Source organism: Dreissena polymorpha, chromosome 9 (genome assembly GCF_020536995.1).
Source record: "Dreissena polymorpha isolate Duluth1 chromosome 9, UMN_Dpol_1.0, whole genome shotgun sequence".
Lineage (NCBI taxonomy): Eukaryota > Metazoa > Mollusca > Bivalvia > Myida > Dreissenidae > Dreissena > Dreissena polymorpha.
In genome coordinates, this window is record NC_068363.1 from 18,415,969 (window position 1) to 18,429,649 (window position 13,681).

Genomic DNA, 13,681 nt, shown 5'->3' on the forward strand with positions numbered 1-13,681 from the left:
TCCACACATGTATGTTGATGTTTGCCTCATCCAATTTTTCAGTTGTCACATCTGTGTCCTTCCATCTATCAGCCAGTTCAAGTCCCCGAACAATACCCTCTGCCACGCGTCCCTCCTTCACTTTCCCGTTTACAATGTCCTTGAGATAATAAATGTTATAGTACCGAATTTTTTAGTCCATCACTGCTTCTCCGTTATCCACTGTCGGCTTACCCGAAACCTCGAGGGGCATGACGCTATACTTTTCCAAGAGGGCTTTCCTAGACAAGGCTGGAAAGTTGGTGTTCACCACACGCTCAGGAAAGATGGCCACATGAGCCTATAATCTGTGATCATCTTCTTCCAGTTAACTGGCGGCCATAAAGTCGTTTGGTTGTTCGCTTCCAGGGTGAAATCATCTACCATTGACCAGTCACTTTTCGCAGGCGGACACATGGGCATACATCTCTTTTGTAGAATAAGGAAGGCTCTGTCCTTTACGCTACTGCTTAAACCCCTCATGGCTGAGCTACAGGACGCCGCCGAAGTGGAAGATGAGGAGGAGGAGGAAGATATCCCACTCCTTGGAGAAACATCCCTGTCTGGAGTTTGGCCCATATTTGTCTCTGAAACAGCTTTTTCACCTAATTTTATATTGTCCCTGTAATCAATATCTAGATTTCCTTCAGACTATTGCCGCTTACGTTTCAGTCCCTTTTCAGTTTATGTTGACCTTTCTTCTTCCGCTGTTACTTTCCTGCTTGTGCCTTTTTCAACTGGTCAACCGAACGGCTATATGCCAGGACCACTTGTCTTTCTTTTCTAGCGGATTTCTAAATCACAGTCCTATTGTCTCGCGACACGCTCCGCTCCCTGGATTCCCTCTTGTTCGTTGTCATACCTGTAAAAAATCTTCAATCCTTTCCTCCCACCGGCCGTCCATTGGTCTCCACTAGCTTGCTTGTCTGAAAAAGTATCACTCCAACTTCTCATGGCTCTCCTCGCTTCATAGGCCGCCTTCAAAGCGTGAGGATTGATATGATCAGCTACTTAAGCGCAGTCCTAATGATACTTTGCGAAGTAAAACCCATTCGCCCTGGTGAATTGGTCCTTGCTTATAGCTACCTCTCGGTGGACTTTCTTCACATGGGATTTCAGATCCGTTATACGGGTATAAACGTTCTTTTTCCCCTCACACCAAGCGCACATCACAGAAAGTCGTCGATGGGAAGAAAACATTAGATTCACATTTAGTGACTTCCTGTTGGGGAAGTAAGCTTCACACAACCAGCAGTTTTCCCTGAAATACCGACTTGAACAATAGAGACATGGTAACCAACAATCCAATGTATTGCAAATCTATTTAAAATGAAATTATGTATATAATGTAGGAAAAACTAAGAATGAGTAACACATCAGATTGCAAGCTGCAATGTGTATTATCACCCCTAATGTATCTTATATTACCCATCGACTACGAGAGGTCGAATTGATGTCATGTAAACAATTATTTTCGGATGGAGTCATCATATGCATATTAAAGTTACTATTGATTGTTCTTTATTTCTAAGCCGCCATGCAAAACTAACGATGCTTTTAAGCTCTCTGATTTCATCGCAAATACTCTGTCACTGCGGCTTCCTATAAATGTTTCTGACATGATATAACAAATAACGAATTCGCTTGTGTGTAAAGTATATCATATATATTATTATTATTAATTGTGTATTATTTATTAGTCAAACGTGACTTCTCGATGTATTGTAGATTCATTTTTGATGTGTTTATGTTATCTTAAGACTCTATACCATTGTAAAATTGATGATAAAAGCTGAACTCAAATTTAGGTCCTGTATCGATAGTTTATTTAACAAATTAAAGTATTCAACACTGATCACATGTGTATGCCTTTATATATATGTTATGATGTTTGAAACATGAACACTCATGGAGTGTATGTTTGTTGTATATTGAATAAACCTTATCCTAACACTTATGTTGTATTGTCAAATGATTTGATGTTAAACACCCCATACCTACCATGCACATGCTTAATAATATATAAATAACGTATAACCTCAGCTTCATTGAGATGACATTTCAAACGTTTATGACAATAGTAAAACCATAACAAATCTCTCCTTAATGCACATACACGCACAATACAAAGGATTCAAACAATCATCTTGTAAACTGTTAGTACTCCTTCATTAATATTCCACAATATATATAATGAACGATTCATGTAAGAGCAATTAGAACAGAAGCCACAATTTCGTTTTCGACGAACATTCCTCAAGTTTCAAAATACATTTACGGTTTCATTACATTTAATTAGCCCAATAAGTAGATTTCACTATATTATAGTTAGTGAGACGGGTACGAAAAGGTCTCATAACATTATATATACTTAAAACACTATAATATGCTTATAAAAAGACATACCCTCATTTCATTTCCATTTGTGTTGAAAAAAAAACAGCACAGAGATCATTTACACATTGTTAACGCACGTTGAACCTACACTGTTATCAATATGAGTGTAAACAAGTTATTTCATGCTAGAAGCCGTTTTGTCAGGAAATTAGATTCTGCAAATGATCAATTGCCAAACGCTTATTTATTAAACAGGGAGAGCTTTATATGTCATTCAATTCTGACTGAGACAATTTATTACAATCGTAACATATCTAAGGAAAAACGAACATTGTACACGTTTAGCGATATATAATTTAATTGTTCATACTAAGAAATATTCAAAAAAACATCATACATGTTATAAATGTATTGGTCAATTAATTATATTTTAGATATTTTAAATCGAACTGATCACATAATATCTTTATATATTTGTATGAATATTTTGCATTACTGTTTTATCAATTTTAACATTATATTTTATAATATCAAGTTAATAGATATGAATATAAATACTTTTCCAGCAGTTCCATTTTGTATTTCACAACATTGTGATAACAAATAAATAAATATATAATACGTAATGCAAACATGCTATTAAAAATATATATCGGTAGATTCTAAGATATTCAAGGCTTATGCAATATATGTTAATGGCATGAATCACTGAATTAATGTTATTGCCATTAGCTTTAGTAGTTTAAAGGCTCTGTAAAGGTGAGAAATTAAATTATTATGCATATCAACTGGCCTTATTTTTACCGGATTTCAGTTTCCTGTGCATAAACAATGCTCATAACAAAGCTTAAGTGCAACGTTGTCAAGACTTATGGAAGATATACCCGTTTCATAATTGGTAGAAATGTTTACAATTTTGCAACTAACGTGATGTGCAGCCTCAAAGAGTTTACGTATGCTAAAAATAGCCGAAAGAAAATTAAATTTTAATTACGTTTTAAACATGTTTTCACCAGCAGAAAGCTTATTAGATCACTACAAACGTTTTAACCATTTAGAAGTGACCACCTTTGTGAGTGATAACGGAAAACGTTGAAAATCAACGATATATTTTTTGTGAATTGAGTGACTTTCACTTTCACTTGCCGAGTAAACAGCGATGTAAATAAACTGATTGTTTGTAAACACAATTGACTTGGAGGACACTATTCGTTGAGCTCAAAACAAGTTGCATTGCTTATTTTTGTATGGTAATGTCCAATTGCATATACATATTGTTTTTTGATAACCTTTATAAATAAAATATGAAAAACAATAATTAAAAATTTATAAATAATTACGGATCGTGACCTTTATAGAGCCTTTAAGTAATATTAGTGTACAATATTATTGATTGAGTGTTTTTGTACATATATTTAGTTAACGCTGCGCTGAATGTCGTATATATTATAGCAGATCATTGCAGATCCAAGTGGTTTAATCTTCTCAGTAATTCCAGGACAGGGTAGCAGTATGTCGACCCTAAGTCAACGATTGTAATTATTACCAGATTGATCCTACGCACAGACGGCTCCTGATTATGCCGCATGATATTATCTCAGCCTAACGGCGGTATAATTTGGTGAGAACACCGATAGATATAACGTCCAACTGAATAGTTAAGTATAATAGCATCATTTCCGATCGCATACAAAATAGATAAATACTGTGTGAAACCTTATATGTAATCGTACAAAGCACTTATGCAGAGTACATTCGACAAAAGTTAGAAAGCACGACGGACTATACGATGCCCGTCGATTAAACATTGACAATACTTAATTGATATTTCGCATTCATCTGCGCATCAATGAACGTTTTATTTTATGTATAACTGTTCTTACCTTTGAACGTGTGGTTTTTAAAGCAGAAAAACCATCAACTTTGAAATTCGCAGAAATCGCTACAAATCAAAAGTTGTTTATTGTCAGTTAGTTCAGACGGTCTAAATATTCAAGTTTTTAATGCAATAACACGCAAAACGACATGAAGTACGAATGCATATTTGGTACTGCATTCGGCATTATATTTGAGTAACGTTCAGTTTATTAATTAATAGTTTACCCCCTTTATTTTTACGAATAACTCCCAACACCCCTACACTAATCGAGTGGTAAAAATATCAATAACATATCAGTTGTAACATGTGCTCGCGACTGAAACAACGAATAAAAATGATGCTAATCAAGACAAGTGTATGTTCAATTTGTTATTGTATTCATTATAATAAAGGTAAAATTGTTTTAATATTGGGAAACGCATAAACTGATGCAATGAACAACTTCCGCGTATAAGCTTATCTTGCAATTTATTTTTAACATTGATTGTTAGCACCAATCTTTAAAATAAAATAAAAGTGTTTATCATTTCTATACAATGAAATAACTAGGATGCGATTCGAGATACTTTTCGATTACATTGCGTTTCAATTAGGTACTGTGTCATCAATATTAAAGATTATACACTTAAACGAAGTTCTAATTGAACAATGTTATAATAAAAAAAATACATACCTCATAAAAGGTCAAGATTTTCAGCTTGAAGTCCATATATTGTTATCTGGAATGTTTGCCTACAGAGTATAATTGAAAATAATCTTGTAATAAAATAAATCAAGCCTATAAAATTCTTTGCCAATGTATATAAGTAAAGATTCATGAAGTGGTTTTCATAGTGTGGGTATCACACATTTAACAAGAGAAGACTGTTTCGTTTAGAAAGTATTGATACATTTTGCTTTCTCGTTTTTAGCATCAACTTGTTGATTGCCATAATGGTGATAGGGAGGAATTCACTGATGGTTGATTACAAGTGTCAAGTGCGGACTTCCATTATTTATGATTGTCAATTACATTTATATCCATGGCATCATAGGAATATGTTAATAAACGTGATGCCATTTATATCCATGGCATCAGAGGAATATGTTAATAAACGTGATACCATTTATATCCATGGCATCAGAGGAATATGTTAATAAACTTGATACGGTGAATTCAGGAACTGATTCGCACTTTCAAATGTTATGCTCGCTCAATCATTATTTATCAAATCGTGGTTCAATTCTAAATTATTATATTAAATATATTACAAATTCAAATTCTAAATTTTGACGATACCGGTTGATAACAAATCTGACGACATCGGTTGATAAGAAATATTAACAATGTAGGTTTGGGGTAAGATGTGAGATTGAGTGTATAAGTAATATTGTATAAAAGCTTAAGTTGACATTTAAAAAAAAAACGTTTAACTGTTTATGTTGATTAGTAATACAAACAGATCTCACACGCAAATATTCGATGATTGTTTTGGCTAGTTTCGATTCTAAGCAGTTTGAATTCACATTCGATTTGTGCTAAATGATAAATATAAGAAGAACTCATAAACAATATATACTTACAGATTGTTCGTGAAAAGTAAATCACGGGGAACGAAAAATGACAATATGTAACATATTTTCTAATCATAAGCAACAGTGATATTCAAACTTGTTGAATAAATGCGCATGCGTTATTTTAGTTACATGCATGGTGATACTATAACACATTCAAGTCTGGCTGTGTTTGAAGTGGATTAAAAAAAAACATTTTCTGTTGAGGCATTCTCCACTGTGATGACCGATTAACCGCAGGCTTGGAAAATATATACGCTTGAGAAAAATAAGTGTAAACTGCAATAAAGCCGCGTTCGAACGAGGTTCATGGCGTGCTATAATGTTCAGGAATAAAGCGTCTTTGTTCTCACAAGCTATAATAAAATCAATTTTGATAAAGAACAGAATTAGCTCACTAGCTAACATGTTTGTAAAGGCATATGATATAATTTGGAACATATTATGAAAGTTTTAATAAGATCCCTGGAATAGACTGAGTGTTCCATTCAGCACACGGGACCTGGTTTCATAATAACGTTTTATTAAACCACATGGTGTTTATGGAATAGCTGTTGACTAGTTCATATAATTAGTAATACAATGAACTGTAGAGTTTGCTATATTATATAATCATTTGAATCCCGAATTTTAAGCAATATATCAATTGTTTGCTTTTAGTTTTACTTTTGTGACTTTCCATTTGGCTTTGATAACTTAAAGATATATAAGTTGTTGCAAGCTAAACACTTGCTAAATACTTGATAAGCACAAGTAGAAAATGACAATAGAAAAAGAACGGATTTGAATTGCCTGATTATTTTTTCATGATTTACCAACCGACAAATGACTGTAACGCTTCGTTGTCCATGATCAGGCATATGTCTTATCTATTTATCAAGTTTTCTTTCAAAAACGTATTTACTGTAATGTGTGGAATGTATTTAAACAATTTAATTTTTTTACAAGGGCGTTTATATTAATGCTTAATGAATTTGTAAAAAATGGCTTTTCACATTTACAATTTATTTTGTGATATCACAATAGGATGTCACGTGTCCACTGAAAGACACGATTGCTGATTATATGTTAACACATTCTCCAATGGATCTCCTCCATTACAGTTCAGTTCAGTTTTCGAGCATAATATTCCACATCTATAAAGCTTAGCAATTACATGTTATAAGCAAGATATAGGTAGTTACGTTTGTGCAAAGCTTTTCTCAGACGTTTTTAATACCTTAAAACATGTTTAATGTCAATATTCATCAAACAAGTGCAAGAAATAGATAGTCAATCCGCGTTTTAATGTAGCTATTGTAAAATATATACTACTGTTTTTGTCAGCTGGCAGCCAAAAACCTTTTTAAGCATTGAGTGTATTCTCTAAATCCTAATTCCTTAAATGGAACTTTATGTTTCAATCTGTACATAAAAGTTGAGTATGACTGACAGTGCTCTTAGTAACTTTCCGGATCGACAATCGGGTTTCATCTCACTTTTTTAAACAGCTTATAAATGAATTTAGATAGAAACTAAAGTTTAGTTAAATCCACGTGCTTTGATAAATTGCGAAAGCATTTTCCCGATCCTAACCTAAATGAAGGAATGCTCATGAACTGAATAAAACGTTAACGTTATCTTGAAACTTCCGATTGTGCATATGACTTGGTTAAGATTTAAGAAGTGAATATATATTAAACTTACTCTAGTAATAAGACTGTAATAAATTCTCTAGTACGAGACAAACAAATTGGCTTTGCATCCCGGTTACAACACTTTATATCAAGTTATTTTGTATTAAATACAAACAATAAAAACAAATTGTGTAAACTATACATAGTGACAGAAACAAAACACGTAAATATAGGATCTGGCATCAGTTGTCATATCATACCATATTTATTTTAAACGAGTTCAGGCATTTTGTTAGCAACCGAGCCTTTAGCGAGCTTGTTAACGAATTTCTTTGACGAGTTAATAACATCTGGAGTGAAATGACAACGAGTGTCAGATATTGTGTTAGCACATGATTTTAAATGAGCAAATTAAATAAATATTTACGCAAACATAATATAATCATAAATCCCGAATGATGTAAACATTTCGTGACGATATGTGACGTTGCAACGTTATTTCAGCAAAAACACAAAATTCAATTGGTCAATCGAACGAAAACTAAGCCAATGAAAACGCTCAAAAAGTATATAACACATGTGTAATAAAAAATCGTAATGGTTATATTACAGTGGAAACAGGGTATGGCATGTGATAAAATATTGTATTGCCTGACTGACTAATGTTCAATCAAAAGCTAAATATGTCAAATTTCTAAGCTCACTACCACTTTCTTTACATTCTTCGCAAGTATAATGTGATACAAAACACTTAAATGTCATATAATGCTTAATAAGATCAATTTTGATGTTTGTGTGAACATGTCGCAGAAGGTTGAGATTATATTGGTAGTCAAACACTTTTTAAACAGAAAAATGTATTTGAATAGTATCCAGAATAGCCATATCACGATTTTTCCCACAATGTAAGTCAAAAGCATCACACGATTGTAATTCAATGGTTTCTTTTGCTATATGTTGATTTATCGACATCAGCTTGATTATTGCATGTACATTATATTGAAGCGAATCTGAATTTTTTCAACGAACTTCAAGAGTTAGTTATAAGTTTTACATTATATAGCCTTATATTCAACTAAGCCCGCATAAAACAATAATGCAATTAACCACTATAACAATACCTGAGATAATTTAAGCTTTTTGGTAAGAACGGTCAACATCTACAGACGTATTTAATATCAGACCAGAACCTTTTGTTTTAAGAAACAGAAGACAAGAACATATACATAAGTTGTGATTGTACATAAACGTTGCAGCTTTTAAGATTCAATCGTGTTATCTGCCTAAATATTCGAGAAAAATAATGTTTCTATTAATATAATTGTTACTATTATATAAATATAATAATAATTTATACACTATATGTTTTTTATCAATTCCGTTTTTCATTGAGATGTCAAAGTTTGAAAATAAACATATATATAACAAATATATTTATACATATAACTTCCATTACAAACGTTTGATATTTTGCAATAAAAACTATCAATAATTTTACTACGTAACATGAAACGATATGCCGTGTTGCATATAATTTTATATATTTTAGTGTTCCACCTTTTACATCTCAATTATTAAAATATTTTAAACAGAAACTACAAACCGCATGCTATTAAATTAAATGTATTGTTACTTTTTACCTATTTCATGATTGTGTCGCATGTCGTATACTTCAGTTTGAATAATCAAAAAAGTTATTCTAGTTATGCCTAAAAGGAAAGAAAACTGAACACAATTTCGCAAAAAATAATCGATTCCAATAACACACTTACAAAACCAAATTTAGATTTCGCAAATAATTAAGATCGCGTTTTGTGATATATCTACATCACGCAAGGTAGAACATTGTTTGCCAATCCTCACAGACATGGCTTTTGTCAAGTTAAATATAAAGAGTAAATTTCATGTTGTTTTTCGACATTTGTTGGAGAAGTAAGTTGACTTATTGAGTTGATATTATGCACATGTTAAATATAGACTGATTATTGATATAACTATGTTTCGCAATAGAGGAAGTCAGAAAGATTCTATTACATTACAAAAGCAGAGGATATTTTATCAGACTATTGATAGTATCAATTAATGAGTGTACATTATTAAACAACTAATCGATGGTCACTTAGTTACGCTAATTTCTTGCAAATATATATGTTGCTTACTTGCACATTTCAGTACCTGCACAACTTGAGATTGAAGGCTGACATTAAGTTATGTTTCGCTTGTTTATCAGTTTAGCAAATTATCATTTGAGCACGTATATCGAGTTTTTAGATCTTAAAGGCAGAGTTTTAGTGCTATGCGCTATTTTTGTCCATAATCATAATGTAAGTGATGCTATTGTACCAGGGATCGTTAGCTCGAAAACATAAATTAAATGTATAATTTGACAAGCATGTCACAAACACGTCCAGCCAGGCTAAGTGTATACAACATAATGTTTAAATAGAAGAAAATGCGTGACATGCAGATGTAACATATTTATTTTTTTTCATAAACGAAAACGTAATTTGACACAATTTAATCAATTAATCAATTTATGTACACGTTTGTTATTCTCTGACACTATTCTACGACCAACCAAAGTTTCTTTCATTCACTAATCCATTGCAAAACAATAGGCCTACGTTACGTGTTTCTAAATCAGGTTTAAATAAATAATGTTATAAAAACATAGTCAGTGATTTTTGGCCTGGGGCGTAGCCCGAAGGCCATAGCAACGATATCAATTTTTGAGCCTATCCGAATTGTCTAGCTGCCAAAAACCGAATTCCCAAAACTCCGAATTACCACTTAAATCAAAAATACTAAGCATTGGCTACGACATGTTTATTGTTTACATATTCATGCGAGAATAAGTTCCTCACTTGACGGTCTAGGCCGAAAAGATACGGGTGTTTACGGAGACAGTAAGACGATTTTTTACTTAGACATTATATTTGGTATTTATATACATATAAAAAGTAATATTTATAGACGTATACGTCCATTTCGACAAACGCGATTATTTTTTAGTTTTACAGCGCAAAAAGACGGAGTTCTATCTTGTAACCAACTTGATATAGTCTAATTGGCATAGATAAAATATGTTTCTTATTGTTACTAAAATTTACTATGCCAAATGTGTGGCTTTAATGGCGAAACGTAACCCGAGTATTGGTACCAATTTATTACGGTTTGAAAATAGTCTTAAACGGCGACGGTAGCGGGGGGCATATATGTCATTTTGACCTTTTGTTAACTAGTATTTAAACTAAATAGGCTTATTAAGAATATGCAATATATTAAACCTTCAACTTTATAAGGTTAGCATACATGTACACAGTATCTGGCAGAAAAAGAGCGTGGATCCGTTTACATTTACTTTAGTTTATTCACTAAACTTCTTCCCAAGCACACTTAATCTACCCACAGGCGTTCAGTGCCTACAGCGCTTTGATTATGGAATATTGTCGTTGACGTTATTTGCGTAAATGAGGATTACGCAAAAATTTTATACCAAGTAGTTGTCCAAGGTCAAACACAGTTATTACATAGCCACATGACCTTTGGCACACATTTATTTTGTAAAAGAAAGTTTGCAACCAATGATTGGGTTATGGAATTCTTTGAGTAAATGCAAATTAATGTAAGCAAGATTTGTTGTGCGTAATGCCCTTTTAGCTGATGTACTTTACAAAAAATACACTTGTCGTATAGAGATGAGAAAACAAAAATGCATGCACTGCATCTGGAACATGTATCATACATATCAATGTATATGAAATATTTTGCCTTTCATAAGAAGCATACCTGGAAATGGTCAAGCAAGAAAATGAATGTGGATATGACTTAATTTTGAGGAACAGGTTATATTTTTTGTAGATCTCAGATAAGTGGATACGCATTATGATCAAGATATGTATTTACCAGTAATTTGTTTGGTTAAAGCAAATAGAAACCCAGTATAAATGAACACTTCTTTCAGCAAATTTAGCTTTTAGTGACATACTTTGTCAAAGGCTGCACTGTTAAGGTTAATATGCGTCTTGTTATTGCTCGGATTAAGACGGCCCTTACTAAATTGTCAAAAGGCCATAAGCAGATCCTGTAAATTAAGCTTCACTTAAACGGCGCTTTGTTTATATCGCGGAGAGCTAATATGTAATGAATTTTTTAAAATATTATTTAAAACATTGGAGAAAACGACAATATGATTGCTTTCGGGATATCGCAGTTCAATTGTTTTCTCAGTAATCTCAGTAAGGTAGCAAATCATCATATTAAACTCACTCATACGCCCTACACAATATTTGAATAATCTACTGGGTCAATTATTTCACTGTAAAACAGCGACGAACAGATATATATTAATATATTTTGACGCAATTAATATGTTGAACAATATCAGTTTTTTATGAACGGTAATGAAACAATAACAGCGATTTGCCATGATTTGACATGTAAACTATATAAACAAATACTTCTTTTAAAAATCTGTCTCGAAGTTTTATTTAAGAAAAGCAAACGACACGACGTTTCAGAAATAATGTCACATTAAAAGTATCTTCTAAGAATGGTTTCGCGTGGTTTCTGCTACATGTCCAACACACGACACTAGTATAAGTTCCGAACAATAGTTTATACGCGGACTTATATTGACCTTTGAAGGTATTTGACCATGATATTTCAATATCATTTAATGTTTTTTTTAAATTAAACCCCCATCCCATACTCGCATACTTTCAAATGTGACAAATCATTGCTACGTAACTATACTCGGATTTATATAGATGTAATTGTCGTAATGTATGTTGTTGACGTGTTCTATTGTTGTTTTATAACGTATATTTACAGATGCAGTCAAAGCAAAACATCGCTAAAAGCAATGTGTCAGTTGCAGATTTGGAAAAATGTTCTTAAAAAGCGTTAGACTTATATTTGTTTTTTCGGAGTATAATTATTCGAAAATGCAATAAACATAATTTTGCATTGCAGTTATATTTTCACAGATTTTGGAACCTATTAAAACTTGCCATCAAATGCTATATATATTGATAAATGTAAACATTTGATCTAAATAGCTCTAGTAGAAAAAAACAAGAAGAAAATTAAAGAAAGAAAAACAGTAATCCTTCTCTGGGCTAATACCACTGACCATTGAAGTAAAAGTCTATCAATTAAACTACTCAGCCATTCGTGCTCACCCATTTTATATTGTATCATATACATTAAATAAGAAATCAGCGTTATGTTACAAATAACAACAGTATTCACAAAATAATTCACTAATTTAGCGTTTTAAATGCTTTATAATGTCCAGGTTTTTTTAATCCTCTAATGATGCATATACATTTTAGACCTGTGTAAATATTCAGTGTTACTGTTTTCCTCGCAAATTTCATAACTGGGACGAACATGTTCAAATCTTAAACAATCTTTGAAATGTTTTTTTTAAATTTTACCCAAACGTGAAATTTTATTTTTTCAACAGTTTTTTAAAACAATATAAATGGACATTAGTGCGGAAGGTTACAGTGTTTTACATGTTAAGTAAAAAAAAAACTTCGTTCGTCAGAAGTGTTGAAAAGTTTCCACATATTGAACGTATTTAAAAACATGTACGATACAGTATTTTTATATAAAATTAAGTGTAAGGTAAATGCTGTACGCATATTTCACATTAAAATATCACTGTATTTTGTTTAAGTCCTAGTTACCTAAGACGTAGGCAAAAAAGCCAGATTGTGAAAACAATTGAAAGTGGTATTAATAAGAAATCTGACTTTTAAAGAAAAATAGTTGATCATACTAACATCACAAGGTTATTGTGCTTTTGATAAATGTCGCAACATATTTATTTTTGACAATTATTATAAAAAATGTTTTTAAAAATGATTTAAGCTTCTAAACGATAATTGTGAATTATTTATGGTATGTTACGGCGATAATAAGTGCTTGAATTTGGCATGACAGTTTATTTAACATGGATTTTATTTACAGTCTGAATATGGTTTGGAGTTGAAACGAAGCGGATGTGAAGTAAAACAACGTATGATTAAGCAACACATTCCGGTCGACGCATATCATATGACGGTCAATCAATATCAAACTCAAAATGAAAGCACGATGTTCTTTATAATTTATAGTGGGAAGAATTATCATATCAGATACATAAATAATTCTGAGAGTATTTCATAAAAACAAAGCAGCACGCAACCAGGAAACAAAGCAACACGCAACCAGTTACCTTTGCCCATTCAATATTTTAACATGCGCGAAAATGAAAATTTAAAGGTAT